Raw genomic sequence first — 16,483 nt, forward strand, 5'->3', positions numbered from 1 at the left:
AAATTTAGTGTTTTTATGTTTAATATATTACATTTTTCCAATTTATCATTTAAACTTATTTGAGCTTTATTTTATGTAAATTTTATTGTCATATTATAAATAATTATTATACTGACACTCTATGCAACACATATATTCGGCTATTGCAACATCGAACGGACATGAATGGTTATCGTTGCGGTAGGTATGGATTAGTGACTTTAATGCAACATAATTTTGCAACACTCACGTTTATACCATTGCGGTAGGCCATATATGGTGTAGTGAGGCTCGCAACATAGGGCTCCTCCTAGCCAAAAACAGGAGAAACCCGTGTCTGAAGCTCGGTCAAAGGATAGAAACTGCAGACCGTCAAAAGTCATCTCGATCCATGACGATGAGGAAAACTCAGGGTCGCATGATGATGAGGAAGTAAGCAAGAAGAAAGATCATCCCCAGGATGATGACTATGAGGTCGCGCTTGATGTTGGGGATGATAAGTGCAAGATGGAAGAGCTGCTGGAATCCCTAAAGAAGGTGAAGGCCGATAAGAAGTCGAAAGCTGAGCTTACCGTTAAGTCACCCTTCACTAAAATTTAAAGGAACCACGGATCCCGTGGAGTATCTCAGCCGGTTTGACACTGAGATGGAGGTCTACCAAATTCTAGACCTCATGAAATGTCGCTTATTGGCTGCAACCCTCAGGGATGACGCTCACCACTGGTTCAAGAGGCTTCCCGCTAATTCCATTGATTCTTGGAGGAAAATGAGTGGGCTGTTTGTGGGGCAATTCAGGGCTTCCGTTACTTATGCCCCACCTGCCAACACTCTGGCTAACATTAAACAGAAGGTGCATGAGACACTAAGGGAATATTTCAAGCGCTTCAACTCAGAGGCACCCCGTGTCAGGCCGACATCGAAGGAAACCCTGAAGAATTTCTTGATAGCAGGGGTAAGGCCTGGAACAGATTTCTGGAAGGAGTTGCAAGGGCGGGAGCCTGAAACCCTAGCTGACTTCTTTGCTAGGTCAGAACCCCATAAAGTGATTGAGGAGTCACTAGCTAAGCTGAAGAAGGAGTCAAAGTCTGAAAGCCGTAGTAGCTGGAAAAACAAGAGAGATAGGTCTTACATCCCAGAAAGGAGAAACACCTATAAGAGAAACCTTACACAAAGCCTACTGGTGAGAAATTCTCAAGCCGAGACGGCAAAACCTCACCCATTACTGTGTATACAACCAGCGCGCAGGGCTTCGACAAGTCAAGGCTAACTGTGAGGATGACTAGAGAGCTAAAGTAACATGAATATACGCCTCTGACAGCACCCATAGATCATATTTTCGAGGTTGGACACAAGGCGAGGCTCTTCCGGAAGCCCTTTCGAAGTGGACCCCCTGGAAAGAAAGACCAGGGAAAATATTGTGCTTTGCACGATTTAAATGGGCATGACACGGAGGAATGTGCGCATCTCAAGGATCATATAGAGGACCTTATCAGAACTGGATACCTGAAAGAATTTGTAGCCCAAGAGGCTAAAAAGTATAAGGAGAAGAAGGCCGAAAGGGCAAATGACCAGGGAGCCAACCGTAACACTCGGGCTGGCAGTGTACGAACAATCATCGGAGGACCCTTCGTGGGAGGCCAGGGACGCAGTGCTATGAGGAGATATGTACGGGAAGCCCGATGGCCGCCCTTAACCAATGTGTGCCACCTGTCTGAAAGGCCTCCCAAAATGTTCTAAGGGGAGACCATGGACATTACCTTTACTGAGGGGGATGCGCGCACGGTACACCATCCTCATAGCGATGCCCTGGTGGTAACAGCCGTGATTGGAAATGTCAATGTGCACAGGTTTCTTGTCGACAACGGAAGCTCTGTGAACATCCTGGCCTACAGTGCATACCAAAGGATGAAAATGGCAGACAAGGACATGATGGCCTGCTACAATGAATTATATGGTTTCACAGGAAATGCTATCCAGATTGTTGGAAGGGTAAGGCTCCCAATCACCCTCGGGGTAGAACCACTGGCTACCACTCAAGTCGCAGATTTCATGATAGTGAATGAGGACATCTCCTATAACGGGATCCCAAGCAGACCTATTTTAAGGGACATGCAGATAGTAACCTCAATCTACCACTTATCAATGAAGTTCCAAACCCCTAATGGGGTAGGATGTGTATGAGGATGTCAGGCTGACTCCCGGGAATGCTATAGCAGAGCTTTGAAATCTACAGTGAAGGCCTGAAAAGAGGTCGAGCTAATGGATGGAGACATCCCAGAAAACTATTACAAACAAGTGGAGATAGAGGAGGAACCCGAAACTAATGCCCAGGGTAAAATACTGATAAAGTTGAAGGGATTGTGGAAGATGTTACTGACAGTGAATCTGAAGGGGCCGGTCAAAGACAGCCCCAAAATAAAAATCGAGAAAATAAGTGCGAGGCACCTTGTGACTTTAACAGTGCTATGGTAACCTATCAACTTGGAGACCAGACACAGCTTCCCGTTCATGAAATCCTGGGTACGCAACCCCAAGAGGGTAGCAAAAGAGAGGTTACTGTTGAGATCGACCTCGACCCAAGGATGCCGGAAACTCAGGTGAAGACTGGGGCAGTTGGGGATACCCTGTCCATCCTGGTGGATGAGTCCGACCCCTCTAAAGAATTAAAGATTGGGAAGCAATTGGGGCCGGACCTAAGGGAAACCCCGGCTGCATTCTTAAGGAGTAATCTGGACGTCTTTGCTTGAGACCATTCGGATATGATCGGGATTAACCCAGAAGTCATATGTCACCACCTCAATATTGACTGAGACAGAAAGGGAGTTAGACAGAAATGAAGACCAATCAGTGGGGAAAGGGCTACCACTCTACAAGAAGAAGTAGACCGACTGTTGAAAGCAGGCCTAGTAAAAGAAGCTTTCTACCCCACATGGCTAGCAAACCCAGTATTGGTGAAGAAACCTAACGGAAGGTGGAGAACATGCATAGACTTTACTGATCTGAACAAGGCTTGCCCTATGGATAGCTTCCTGCTTCCTCGAATTGACCAATTGGTGGATTCCACTGCAAGGTATGCACTGTTAAGCTTCATGGACGCCTACTCGGGCTACAACCAAATCCCCATGTTCGAGCCAGATCAGGAACATACCTCATTTATCACTGACAGGGGGCTTTATTGCCATATTGGGATGCCGTTTGGTTTGCTGAATGCTGGAGCTACTTATCAAAGGCTGGTTAACAAGATGTTTAAGGACCAGATTGGGAAAACGATGGAAGTATATGTGGATGATATGCTGGTCAAATCAGAGAAAGCTTATGATCATGTGACACACTTATCAGAGATGTTTGACATATTAAGGGACTACAAGATGAAGTTGAATCCCCAAAAATGTGTGTTCGGGGTTGAATCCGGCAAGTTCCTGGGCTTCATTGTCAATCACAGGGGAATCGAAACCCCACGAAGATCAAGGCCTTAATAGAAATGAGGTCGCCTAGGAATGTGAAAGAGGTGCAATGCCTTACGGGCCGGGTTGCTGCCCTAAACCGATTTATTTCGAAATCCTCAGACAAGTGTAGAGAGTTCTTTGCAGCAATAAAGAAAGGGCGAAAACTCGAATGGACAACAAAATGCGAGGCTGCCTTCCTAAAGCTGAAGAGGAACTTGGGAGCTCGGCACTGGTGGCAAAACCAACGGGGGGTGAAGCCTTAATCCTTTACTTAGGGGTTTTCGAGTTCTCAATTAGCGCCATCCTGATCAAGGAGGAAGAGCAAGCCCAGCAGTCGGTATACTATGTGAGCAAAAGATTACTCGATGCTGAAACCCGCTACTCGAACATGGAGAAGTTGGCCTACGCATTAATTTTGGCTTCCCGTAAACTGAGGCCCTACTTCCAGGCTCATAAGATTAAAGTGCGAACATCCTTCCCTCTTAGACACGTCTTACACAAGCCGGAGGCCTCTGGAAGATTCATGAAATGGGCAGTCAAGCTAGGCCAATTTGATATAGAATACAAGCCAAGAACCGCCATCAAGGGGCAAGCATTAGCAGACTTCATCCTAGAATTTCCACCCACTTTTGAAGTTGAAGGGATGGAATGTGTACCTGAACCTCAATCTCCAATAGCCATACCCGAGAATTATTCCCCTTGGTGGAATTTGTACGTAGATGGGGCTGTCAATGGAAATGGGGCCGGGGCTGGCATCGTCCTAGTCAGCGCGGAAGGCCATAACCTGCAAAGCTCTATTCACTTCAACTTTAAAGCCACCAACAATGACGCGGAGTATGAAGCCCTAATAGCGGGGCTGAAGCTAGCCTTGGAGATGAAGGTGGAAAATATGAATGTTTAGCCTTGTAGTTTGGCACATCTGGGGAGGCTTCCAGCTAGGGGTCCGCATACCGATCTCTACATGAGGTATGCCCAAAAGCTAATTGAGAAGTTTGGGGAAATCAAGTTAGAACAAATCCCAAGGGCTGAGAATTCAGATGCAGGCGCTCTAGCTAAGTTGGGATCACAAAGGGATGCACACATGCTCGGGGTTATCCCCCTCGAAATCCAGTGTGACGCCCCAGGAATCCGGGACCCTGGATCCTGGCGTCACCATAAAAAATCTTTTAAAACACTTTTGAAAAACTGTATTTCTGAAAAACCAAATAATTTAAAACTTGAAAGCATTAATAAGAGATTTAAAAGGGAACATTTTAACCCCCTAAAACAACAGGATCACATCTAGGTTACAGTATTGAAATTAGAATCAACTACTACCATTATCGAATCAACTTCGATAAGAAGAATCACTGTTTCTACTATAACTATAGTTTACAACTGAATCTCAATTACACAATATCATCTAAGACCAACCTTGAACATTTACTGAGTTTTATTCACAAAACTTGGTGAACCAAATCAATATTTCATCAGAGTCATCAAAACAGTTTCACACACCAAGATGAGTATGAGTATTCAGACACGTTTAAAAGTTCACACGTTCTACTGTTGGGGATCCCGGCCAGCTAAACAATTGGTTTAGCTTTCCTTCCCGAAGGAAGTATCATACTTTACTTCACAAAGGAAGCATCATACACAGAACAAATGTAAGAATACTCATTTCTCATCAGAAAGTCATCATTAAAATGTTCACCGAAACATCATAAAATATCACAGTGAAGGGTACAGTATATACTTACAGTGCACAACGTTCTCGAGTCCTACAACTTCATACAACTTCATTCCCTGGAACGTTCACACATTTATTAATTATAAGTCACACCTATACAAATTCTATAATCACAGCTAACCTAATAACCGAGCTAACAAAACTATAAAAATAAATCATTAATTAGGAATAAATAAGTAGACGTACCAAATTTAGCAGAGGCGCTTCCTAATTTTAATAAGCTAGCATGTGTTGTGTATATATAAGGAAAGGAGTGACCCTCCTTTTACTCCTTCTCGATGTGGTACAAAAAATTGGTTTAAGAAAATAACATTTCAGTGGGCGACAGGGGTGGAGACAGGGCGGCGCCTGCCTCGACTAACATATTCTTAATTTAATAGCTAAGCTCTTGCTTATATTCTTGAGAATATATTATCATCCTCTCGATGTGGTACAAAGGTGGTTGTGGGAAAATAAAATTTGAATTGGCAACAGGGTGGCGCTTGCACTTAAACGACAGGGTGGGCGCTTGGCTTACATATTTTCTTGAATAATTATATCACTGGTTATATTCAAGAGAATATACCATTATGTTCTCGATGTGGTACAAAGATGGTTCAAAGAAAATCGAATTGCACTGGCGACAGGGTGGCGCCTAAGCGACGGGGGTGGAGCCAAGACACGGGGGAGCGACGGGGTGGCGCCAACCTAGCTTATATTTACAAACTCGTAAACCAAGTCATTCCTTATATTGATAAGATTATAACGTATGGTAATCAATGTGGTACGAAAATAGGGCAAGGCGCTCAAAGGGCGCTAGCAAGGCGCTCCAGGGCGCTGCTGGCTTACGGGCGCTACCAAGGCGCTCCTACGGCGCTACCAAGGCGCTCCAGGGCGCTGCTAACTTACGGGCGCTGTCAAGGCGCTCATAGGGCGTTAGCAAGGCGCTCCAGGGCGCTGCTGGTTTACGGGCGCTGTCAGGGCGCTCCTAGGGCGCTAGCAAGGCGCTCCTAGGGCGCTAGCAAGGCGCTCTAGGGTGCTACTAGCTTACGGGCGCTGGCAAGGCGCTGGCAAGGCGCTCTAGGGTGCATGGCCAAAATCAACAAGTTTTTGTTAAACCTTGTCTCGACTCTTGCTATATATTCTTATTCTTGCTCTTTTCTTTTATCAATGTCGGTTGGGAGTTTTCTATTTAATATAGAAGTTGTACTACACCACATTAAAATACACATTATGTATTATCCAAATAAAATGGATTCGGGGTATTACATCCAGCATCAGCCCAGCATCCCTAAAATTGAGGTATTAGATGTTGAGGTCGAAGAAACTGATCTTTGGAAAACTCCAATTCAGGAATACATAGCCAACGGAACCCTGCCTGCAGATAAGGATGAGGCCAGAAAGTTGAGATACAAGGCAGCCCAGTATGTAATCTATGATGGTATTCTTTACAAGAGAGGGTTCAATCGACCCCTCCTCAGATGCGTTGCTGGGATAAGATGTGAGTACATTATACGCGAGGTGCATGAGGGAATCTGTGGGAATCACTCGGGGGTGCCTCCCTCGCCCACAAAATTCTCCATCAGGGCTACTACTGGCCTACCCTCAACAAAGATGCTCATGCCTTTGCCAAGGCCTGTGACAGTTGCCAAAGGTTCTCTAACACAAATAAGAATCCAGCGGTACCCCTAAAAACCCTGACAAGCCCCTGGCCGTTTGCTGTTTGGGGGATAGATCTGATCAGTGAATTGCCTAAGGGAAAAGGGGTGTGAAATATGCAGTCGTGGCTGTAGACTACTTCACTAATGGGCTGAAGCTGAACCCCTGGCTTCCGTTACTGCGATGAAGCTAGTAGACTTTGTCTATCGAGTAATCGGTTATCGATACGGGGTTCCCTATAAGCTCATATCAGACAATGGAAAGCAGTTTGATAGCAATGAGATGATAAACTTCTGTGAACACCTCGGGATAAAGAAAGGGTTTTCCGCGGTGTGCCATCCTCAGAGTAATGGTCAGACGGAGGCTATAAACAAAATTATCAAGCACACCCTAAAGGCCAAACTAGAAGTGAAAAAGGGATGTTGGCCAGAAGAACTTCCAATGGTGTTGTGGTCTTACAATACCACTCCAAGGTCTACCACCGGCGAAACCCCGTTTACCCTAACATACGGGTGTGAAGCCATGGTCCCCGTGGAAGTTGGAGCAGGGTCTTTTCGAAGGGATAACTATGACCCTGAGAATAATGAATTCAACCACAGGCTCTACTTAGACCTAATCGAAGAAGTAAGGGATACAGCTCAGTTGAAGCTTGTTGCATATCAACAGAGGACCCGTAAATATTTTGATAAGAAAGTGAGGGCTCGACCCCTCAAAACAGGAGACCTGGTTCTAAGGAAAATGATGCAACATGAGAGTTCCCGCTCATGGGGCTTTTGGTACAAAATAGGAAGGCCCATACATCATCAAGATAGTGTTTTGGGAAGGTACCTATCATCTTATAAACATGGATGGAAGACTCATACCACGGGCATGGCACGCCCAACACTTAAAGAGGTATTACCAGTAGCTTCACCCGGGTAGTATTTCTATAGGCTTCGGCTTTGGGGTCAAGACAATAAAGGCGCGGTTTATTAGTTGTAATCGCTATGCTTTAAGGAAAATTATCAGGCTACTATTTGCTAGGATGCTCCGGGGGGGGGGGGGGGTGACTTCACACCCCCTAAAAAATATGTTATGTTAACTTCTTTACCATGTGATTCAATAAAATTTTGCAGTTTTCCGTTACAAGAATCTTGTATATGCTTGCTTGCTTACCATGATTATTGATTGAATGCTTCATGAATGCTTTAAGAGTAGTTAGGGCTTCAATTGCATCTAGTTCTCCACTATAATTATAATTATGCTAAAGAACTCGGGGTGTAGGAGGCATATCATTAATATTACTTGGCTTAAAATTCAAAAAGTTGGAAATCGAAAATATTAAAACTTGGGAAACACAACTCAACAACTTGGCTGCACTAATTGGAAGGAAAGCTTATCAAAGCTTTCAAGGTTTCAAGCTTTTCAAGCTTGAAAGGCTGCACTTATTGGAGGTAGGGCTTATTAAAGCCCTTCAAGGTTTAAAGCCTATCAAGGCTTTCAAGGCTTAAAGCCTATCAAGGCTTTCGAGGTTAAAGCTTATCAAAGCTTTCAAGGTTTCAAGCTTTTCAAGCTTGCAAGGCTGTACTTATTGGAGGTAGGGCTTATCAAAACCCTTCAAGGTTTAAAGCCTATCAAGGCTTTCAAGGTTTAAAGCCTATCAAGGCTTTCGAGGTTAAAATTTTATCAAAGCTTTCAAGGTTTCAAGCTTTTCAAGCTTGCAAGGCAGCATTTATTGGAGGTCGGGCTTATCAAAGCCTTTCAAGGTTTAAAGCCTATCAAGGCTTTCAAGGTTTAAAGCCTATCAAGGCTTTCCAGGTTAAAGCTTATCAAAGCTTTCAAGGTTTCAAGCTTGCAAGGCTGCATTTATTGGAAGTAGGGCTTATCAAAGCCCTTCAAGGTTTAAAGCCTATCAAGGCTTTCAAAGTTAAAGCTTATCAAAGCTTTCAAGGTTTCAACCTTTTGAAGCTTGCAAGGCTGCATTTATTGGAGGTAGGGCTTATCAAAGCCCTTCAAGGTTTAAAGCCTTTCAAGGCTTTCAAGGTTTAAAGCCTATCAGGGCTTTCGAGGATTAAAGCCTATCAAGGCTTTCAAGTTTAAAGCCTATCAAGGCTTTCAAGGTTAAGGCTTCTCAAAACTTTCAAGGTTTCGAGCTTTTCAAGCTTACAAGGCTACATTTACTGGAAGTAGGGCTTATCAAAGCCCTTCAAAGTTTAAAGCCTATCAAGGCTTACATTTGTGAAGTTATTTCAAGGCTTACACTTGTGAAGTTATTTCAAGGCTTAGATTTGTAGAATTACATCAAGGCTTACTTTGGGGATCACTTTAAGGCTTACACTTGGGGATTATTTCAAGGCTTACGCTCAAGTCTATCCCTCAAGGCTCACGCTTGGGGCCTACGCGTGAAGCCCCGATGCCAAGCTTGCACACAAACTCAAATTTACATGTGCTTGTGTGGATTATTACAGGAAAAGATTAAATGCTCTTACGCTATCGAGAAGTTAACATAATCGCAGCTATATATCTTCCCAAAGAAGGAAACGACCCCGAAGAACAAGGTCTCGAGGGTCGCAACCTCCGGAAATTCAACTTACTACGTTCTTAATATGAGGGTTACTCCTTACCCTCATTCTTTCTACCTGCATGGAAGGTTAGACAACAGATACAGCAATACCAAAAGGAATACAATAAATTCACACAAGGCAAATGAAGAAGGAGTTAAAGCAGCTATATAAAAAGAGCAATATATTGCAAGGGAAATTCCTCCCCACGCCAACAGGGGGAGGCCCTTACAATATTAAAATATCTTGCGCCGCATTCTGAGGTGCCCGCACCCTCATCTATGGAGCTCAATTCATGACGCAAAGCGCCAAGCAAAAATTCATGATTAACAAAAATAAAAGTTTGATTAAAAGACTGGAGATTAGCAGGATCAATGGGTGGCAGCCGGAGAGGAAGTCTGGAGGGCATCATCGGCAGGCGGGAGGCTGGCAGCTAGGGCTTCATCTATGGTTCCCGTCGGGTTTACCGTCTAGGGATCCTTGGGAATTGCCTCGCTAAGGACATTGTCGTCCTTCGTCTGGGGTTCACCCTCCGGGGTATCCTCAGGAAGCTCCTCAGTACTGGCCCCAGCCTTATCCAGACCGGCCGCATCCTCAGCTCTGGCCTCCTCGACGGCAATGGCAGCGTCGGACCCCAGCTTTGCCCCAATTCCTGAACCTGCCGGCGCAAGCCATCAACCTCCTCCTCAAGCCCCTTCCTCACCATTTCCTCCTTCTCCTTCAGCTGCTGGGCCTTGACTTCCGCTTCCTTGAACTTGAGGTTAGCCTTCTGGAAGGCATCCCTTTCTTTAACAGCAGAAGCCAGGTCAGCCCTGGCCTGCTTTAGATCCGCCCTCATAGCCTCGTTAACCCGAGTGGTATCAGCAACATGCTCGCCCATTTTAAGGTCGAGGAACAGGCTCTTGGCATTGGCCACACCACCTTGTCACTGGTATCCTCTGCCAGGGAAAGCCTGTCCTACTCCCGAATAGTAGCTTCCAAGATCTGGTCACCAAGCATCCTCCGGAAGAGCTGAGTCTGGGGAGCTACGAGCCAGGGCCAACCTGGGCTTTTTGCTCGAGCGGGCTTCACCCGAAGACCCAGCCTCCGCAGCCTTGGAGGGGTCCCTCTTGCGACCCCCGGAGGAGGCCTTCTTCTTCTCCAAGGAGGGAGTAGGCAGCTGGGCTTTGCGGAGACTGGAGCCTGGGAGCCGGAAGCCTCCCCGAACAGATCCTCGTACTTGGTGGATCTCTTGACAAATGAGGGAATATTGGAAGCCATGTCTGTGAAAGGGAGACAAGAGGAATAATCAGAAACTACACAGTTATTAACAAGGATGCAATGAGATGCGAGCATAATAGATGGAGTAAAAATTACGAGGCAGGCACGATATATAGCATGAAATTCACAAGACACATAGAATCAAAGACAAATAATTTCAAGGTCGCAAGCTAAGAGGAAACCTGGGCTTCCCGTCACCTCCACACCTGCACCCCCCTCGTCAACCGGGGATGCGTCAACCACCGTGGTGGAAAAGCCGAGCCTCTCCAGATTCTCTGGAGTTAGCAGGCTGGAGCCATCACCTAGCTTGGTGGAAAGCCCCAACACGTGCTTGGCCCTCTAAAGGGACTCTCCCGCCAAGGGGGTCTACACTCGCATGTCTACAGCAAATAAAAGGATAAGGGAGACTAAACGGGAAGCCTAAAACTAAACCCACAATGGACAAGGGAGAAAACTGCCTTACTGGGGGAGAGATTGAAGTCCTTCCTATAGACTGGGCAGTCATAGCAGTAAAGGAAGAGCTTCTGCCAGTCGGACATCGACTGACGGTTACCCTTGATAGCCTTCTTGTGGTGGGTATTCCAAGCTGTCAGATAAAAGAACCCTGGGGTCCTCCCGGTGAGCTTCAGCTGAAAGAACCAGCCCAGCTCCAAAGCAGACATCCTCACCCCATGGTGGATTTCGTAGAGGATGTAGAGGCAAACCGCTATGCGGTAAGAATTGGGGGTAAGCTGCATGGGGGAGACCTCATAGATGTCCAGAACCTCCAAGATGAAGGGATGAAGGGGAAGAGACAACCCCAATCTGAAGAATTGGGAGGAGAGCACGGCATTGGGGTAGTTGGTGCCCGGCCTAAGAGTGTCGAAGCGGTGGCGCCTCTCTCCAGGCTTCGGGATTACCAGAGTGCAACCGGGGTTGCAAGACTCTAAAAGGGATTGCAGCCTGGCAGAAGTCATGATGGAGTCCATATGCTCGCAAGCCAGGACCACGGCCGGAGGCTCCACCACCTCAACAGAAGCCTCGGCTTCTCATTCAATCTCCTCGGGGCTCCCCTCGAAGGCTTCAGCAGCAACATCTACTGAGAGGTCTGGGGTCCCGTTCGCTTTGCCGGACTCAGAGGTGGTCCAGTTAAGCTCATTCACCACCGAGCTGCGCTTGGAGCGGGTCCTGGAGCTAACCCCCAGAAGTGGCTGAACAGGGTGAGGATCTAAGCTGAAAGAAGACCCCGTGTCAACCACGACAACGGGAGCCTTGCTGGTAGCAGATTGGGAAGAGTGAGAGGACATGGATCCTTGAGACATCTACAAGAGGAAAGGGAGGAGTCAATAAGGATTTCAGGAAGGGAAAACAACTTGGGGAAGGCGAAAGGGAAGGAAGAAGAAAAAAAGGAAAAAAAGGGTCTGTGGAAGGCTAGGCCACAGAGATGAAGCCCTGCAAGTATGGAGTAGACATGGAGGGGCTCCAGTTGAAGCCCCAAGGGGACAGTCTCCCTCAAAGGGGAATGATATGGGCTACAGATGACGGTTCCTATTCTCCACCTATCAACGGGAAGCCTAGCTAGGCATCCAGAGCGGGAAGCCCGATTCTAACCCTAATCTCAACTACAACAACAAGCATCCAATAGCTACTCTAGATTACGACATAATCAAGCATGGCACGTAAATCACACAAATGACGCATTCAAGACATATAAGTGACATGAAAAGGGGTTCGATCGTGAAAGAGGGGTTTCCCCCTAGAGGCGATTGGGAACCTAGGGTTGCTATCTAGGGTTACGATCAGGGCTTCAAATCGACACAGTGTCGGAGCAACACCAGGGGCAATAACCCAATTGGGAAACAAACAGAGCCTAATTGGAATCAATTAAAGCTGGTGGTATGTGCACATTCAAAAGGTTAGTGGGTATAGTCGGTTACAAGAGCATGCAGAGCAAATTAATAGTTCAATCTGACACAATAACCTCAAGCAAGACAAATGTGGGTGTGTGCACGCATGCCGAGGTGAACAGTCGAAAAGGAAATAGCAAGTATTCGAACATGGATCATTTAAACATCAAGCGACAATACGACTTCATGATGTGTGAATGTAAAAGAGAAGGGAAACTTGAGAGTAAAAGGGCATACCATTGATCGGAATTAGGTGAGAGTTGGAGTAAAACGCCGGAAAAGGGAGCAACTATCGCCTGGAGTGCTTCATGTGCAAAAGAAGAGCAATTGAAGAGTTTGAGAGATAATGGAAAATGGAACGAGGCTTTATGTATGTGTATATATAGCGGTAGGAAGTGGGGGGACAACCGCAACAGGTGGCGCGCTGTGACTGGCTTGGCGTGGAGATGGTTTTGATGAGCCAGGGGTTCCCGAGGTCTAGGTGGGTGGCTGAAGAGGTAGAGGCGTGATAGGCCTCTATGACTGCACCACCTATTTAGGGGTTTTTTTGTTACATTCAAATCAATTTGAATTTAAATTAAGCCCCAAAATCTTTGGGATCAGCCCTATCACAAGATATTGTGACGCACGCGGGAAACTTAAAGGGCGAAGCTGAAATTGCGGAAACTTGAGCAGATTTCTGGAAATAATTTTAAATATTTTGGGAAATTATTTTTCAGGCTTATAGTGGCTGCAGTAAATTGAAATTATAATGTAATTGGTTTTACAGTTATGTGGGAGGTATTTCTGAATTATTTCTTGTTTCTTACACCAGATACGCCCACGTAAGCTTAGAAATAATTTATGATCAACCCCTAACATAATTCGAAGGCTTGCAGCTGGATAATTGAGGGTTACCGTTCTTAGGTTCCTCTCGTATTTTATACATCAAGGAACCGGGGGGTAGTTGTTGTGCCATAAAATCTCTCCCTGGGCTTATTTTATAGCCCATCATATCATCTGGGCTTTACTTGGGCTTATTAGAGTTAATTGGTAAATGATATTGGGCTTCACCATGGCTGGGTGAACCATTGAAGACATACGAGAAGGCATACGGACTGGCATTGGAAGCATAATAGAGGTTGCCATTAGAATGGGGTTGCACCTGAAGGCGCTTTAGGGGTTACTTCTGTTAGGGGTTACCGCTAAGTGCATCCTGGCTTGCAGCTACAGGGCTGCAGTTAGGGGATGCCGCTGGCAGGGCTTCCACCGCCTGGGCAGGACGGCAGGCAGACTCCAGGCAGGACTCTTCTTCCTTGCCTATAGGAGGAAGAGTTGGAGGTGAAATGGGAGTATATCAGCTGTTATTTATCTACAAATTAAGGGATAAATACGTGTATTATGAGGATAATTATAATCGGTGGAGATAATTCACGAATACTTGGATATACATCAAAGATGAAGGCTTCAAGTGACCTACTTGGAGTGGGATGCCGCTAGATAACTACAAGATGAAGGTGTTTTATCCTAAACTAGAGGGGATAAGAGCTTATCTCTTCAGAGTCCTAAATCGAAAACTACATGGGCTTAATACCTATAAATAGGGTGTGTAGGCACCTTGCAAGGGGGATTCGGATTCATTACTCACGAGTTCTACACTCTAAATAGAGTCACGTGTAACCTTTGTGACGTACATTTCCGGGCAAATTGCAGGACGGAATTCCATAATTCCGGCCTCGTTGTTTGGTTCTTTGCAAGCTCAGCCCTTACACACATTTAGTAATTTCTTTAGTTTATGTTAACGGTAGCCCCTAAAAGCTAGCCGTATTTTACGTAGTTGTAATAGATATCTCTGTAATTGTGCAATATAGTTTTGGGGGTGTTGTATCAATTCCTCTCACAACAACTATTAAATTTTTGATATGATAAAATAGTATTGTTCATTTGTCCAAATTTTTAGTTAGTGTAAAATATATTATATTCTCTCTCTCTCTCTATGCTTGAAATATAAGCTATAAACAGTCATACCGGCAATATTTGAATAATTGATTCTCTTCTACTATTTCAAATCTTTTTATTTGTAAGTTAGTGATAAGTTGGATGCATGTAGCCTTACAAATAATTTTTGGAAAAAGTATTACAAATTATGAAAAGGTATTATTTAGTTGTAAAAAGTTTATTCAGAGCCTTTTCTATAGGCTATATAATCCGGCTGTGCACAAGTCTTGCAATTATAAAGATATTACTAGAATTGGGGATAGATAGAATGTCTTCTTCCCCACCAAAACCAACACCCTCAGTCTTGTTAGATGATTTTCATTCTTTCACCCTCACATCCGTGGCATCTCAAATAAAAGGTCCTCCTTTGCCAAGAAACAAAAATTATATTAGACTGTATAATATATGGAAGAACCACCACAACAGTGAACAACATGGCAAGAGGGTACAAGGTTCCCCATACACTAAGAAGAAGCGCCGCAACAGGAAGACAAGGTTTTTAAAAGATCTATATGAATCCACAACCCAAGTAATTGCTCTTGATTAATAGAATTATATAGGTGAATTCATAGGTCTTCTTAATCATGAATGTGTTATGTATGATCTTCACCCACTTATGATGTTTTGAATCAATTATTTTGTCTACATTTAAACAATAACAATTTCATTCATCATACATATTTTGTTATTCATTCACAACAATATACATGGAATATAAGCTATAATAGTCACCCACTACAAGAAAAACAGTTATCAGCGACCAAAGGTATCAGCGACCGCAATTCAGTCGCTATTGTTTCAAATCGGCGACGGACTATAGCGACAGAAATGGCACTTGGTCGCTAAAAAGTATTAGCGACCGAATGTGGTAGCTAATCAGTAGCTAAAACATTTTCCCCCCCAAAAAATGAGCGCTAAAAATTGCCGCCACACGTTTTTGCGACTGGATTTTATCAGCGACCGCCGTCAGTAGCTAAAAGTGCCATGTCAGCTAATCTTCAGCGACCACAGTTGGTAGCTAGTTACTCCCTCTTAAAATTTTGAAAAAAACGGCGGGGTTATTAGCGACTATGTTTTTAGCGACCGCAATTGGTAGCCAATAGTGCCACGTCAAACAGATAGCTACTGAAGTCGGTAGCTGCAGTCGGTCGCTGTTGTTATTTATTTTTCTTTTTAATTTTGTTTTCTTAATTATTTTATTTTTATATTTATAATTATTTTATTGAATAACTAAAACTATGTTTCATTTATTTCTTTTATTGAATAATTATTTTATTCAATTAAATAATTATTTTTTCATTTATTTTGCATTAACTTTTATATTTTATATTTATATCCCTTTTAATTTATCAAATATAAAATTAAATAAAAAATTGTTTCATGATAATTGCAACTTGAGTATTGTTTATTCATTTTAACAATTTTGTGTATTTAATTATGTAGAAAGTTTAATTAATTTTTATTGAATTTATTAACACGTGTACTTCACATATGTGTGTATTGATATGATGTGTCAATTAGTTATATTAAGGATGTATTTTATAAAGTCAAAAAAGTTAATATTTATTTTGTTTTGTTTTGTTTTTTAGTGTATTTTACTTTCGTTTTTATATTTTACATTTATATTCCTTTATCGAATAATTAAAAATATGTTTGATAGTTAATTGGAGCGCGTTTAGGTACGTATTTTGGACTGTTTTCTCAAAATTTTGAGTATTTTTCGACGTATTTCTATATATTTGTTTGAAGTTCCTTCAGTTATAATGTATTTTTAAAGCGTTGAGAATGTATTTTTTCGTTTATTTTACTTTGTTTTTTATTTATATATTTATATATATCCTTTAATTGAATAATCAGAAAAACGTTTCATAATTTCATGAGTATATGTTTCAAAATAAAATAAAATATTTTTAATTAAATAATATATATTAATTTTATGAGTACCTACAGCGAATAAAAAATTTATTCATAATTAATATTTTATTTGGAAAATTCTATTAATGTAATTAAATTCTATATAAAATGTAT

This window comes from Daucus carota, chromosome 4 (assembly GCF_001625215.2).
Source record: "Daucus carota subsp. sativus chromosome 4, DH1 v3.0, whole genome shotgun sequence".
Taxonomy (NCBI): Eukaryota; Viridiplantae; Streptophyta; class Magnoliopsida; order Apiales; family Apiaceae; genus Daucus; species Daucus carota.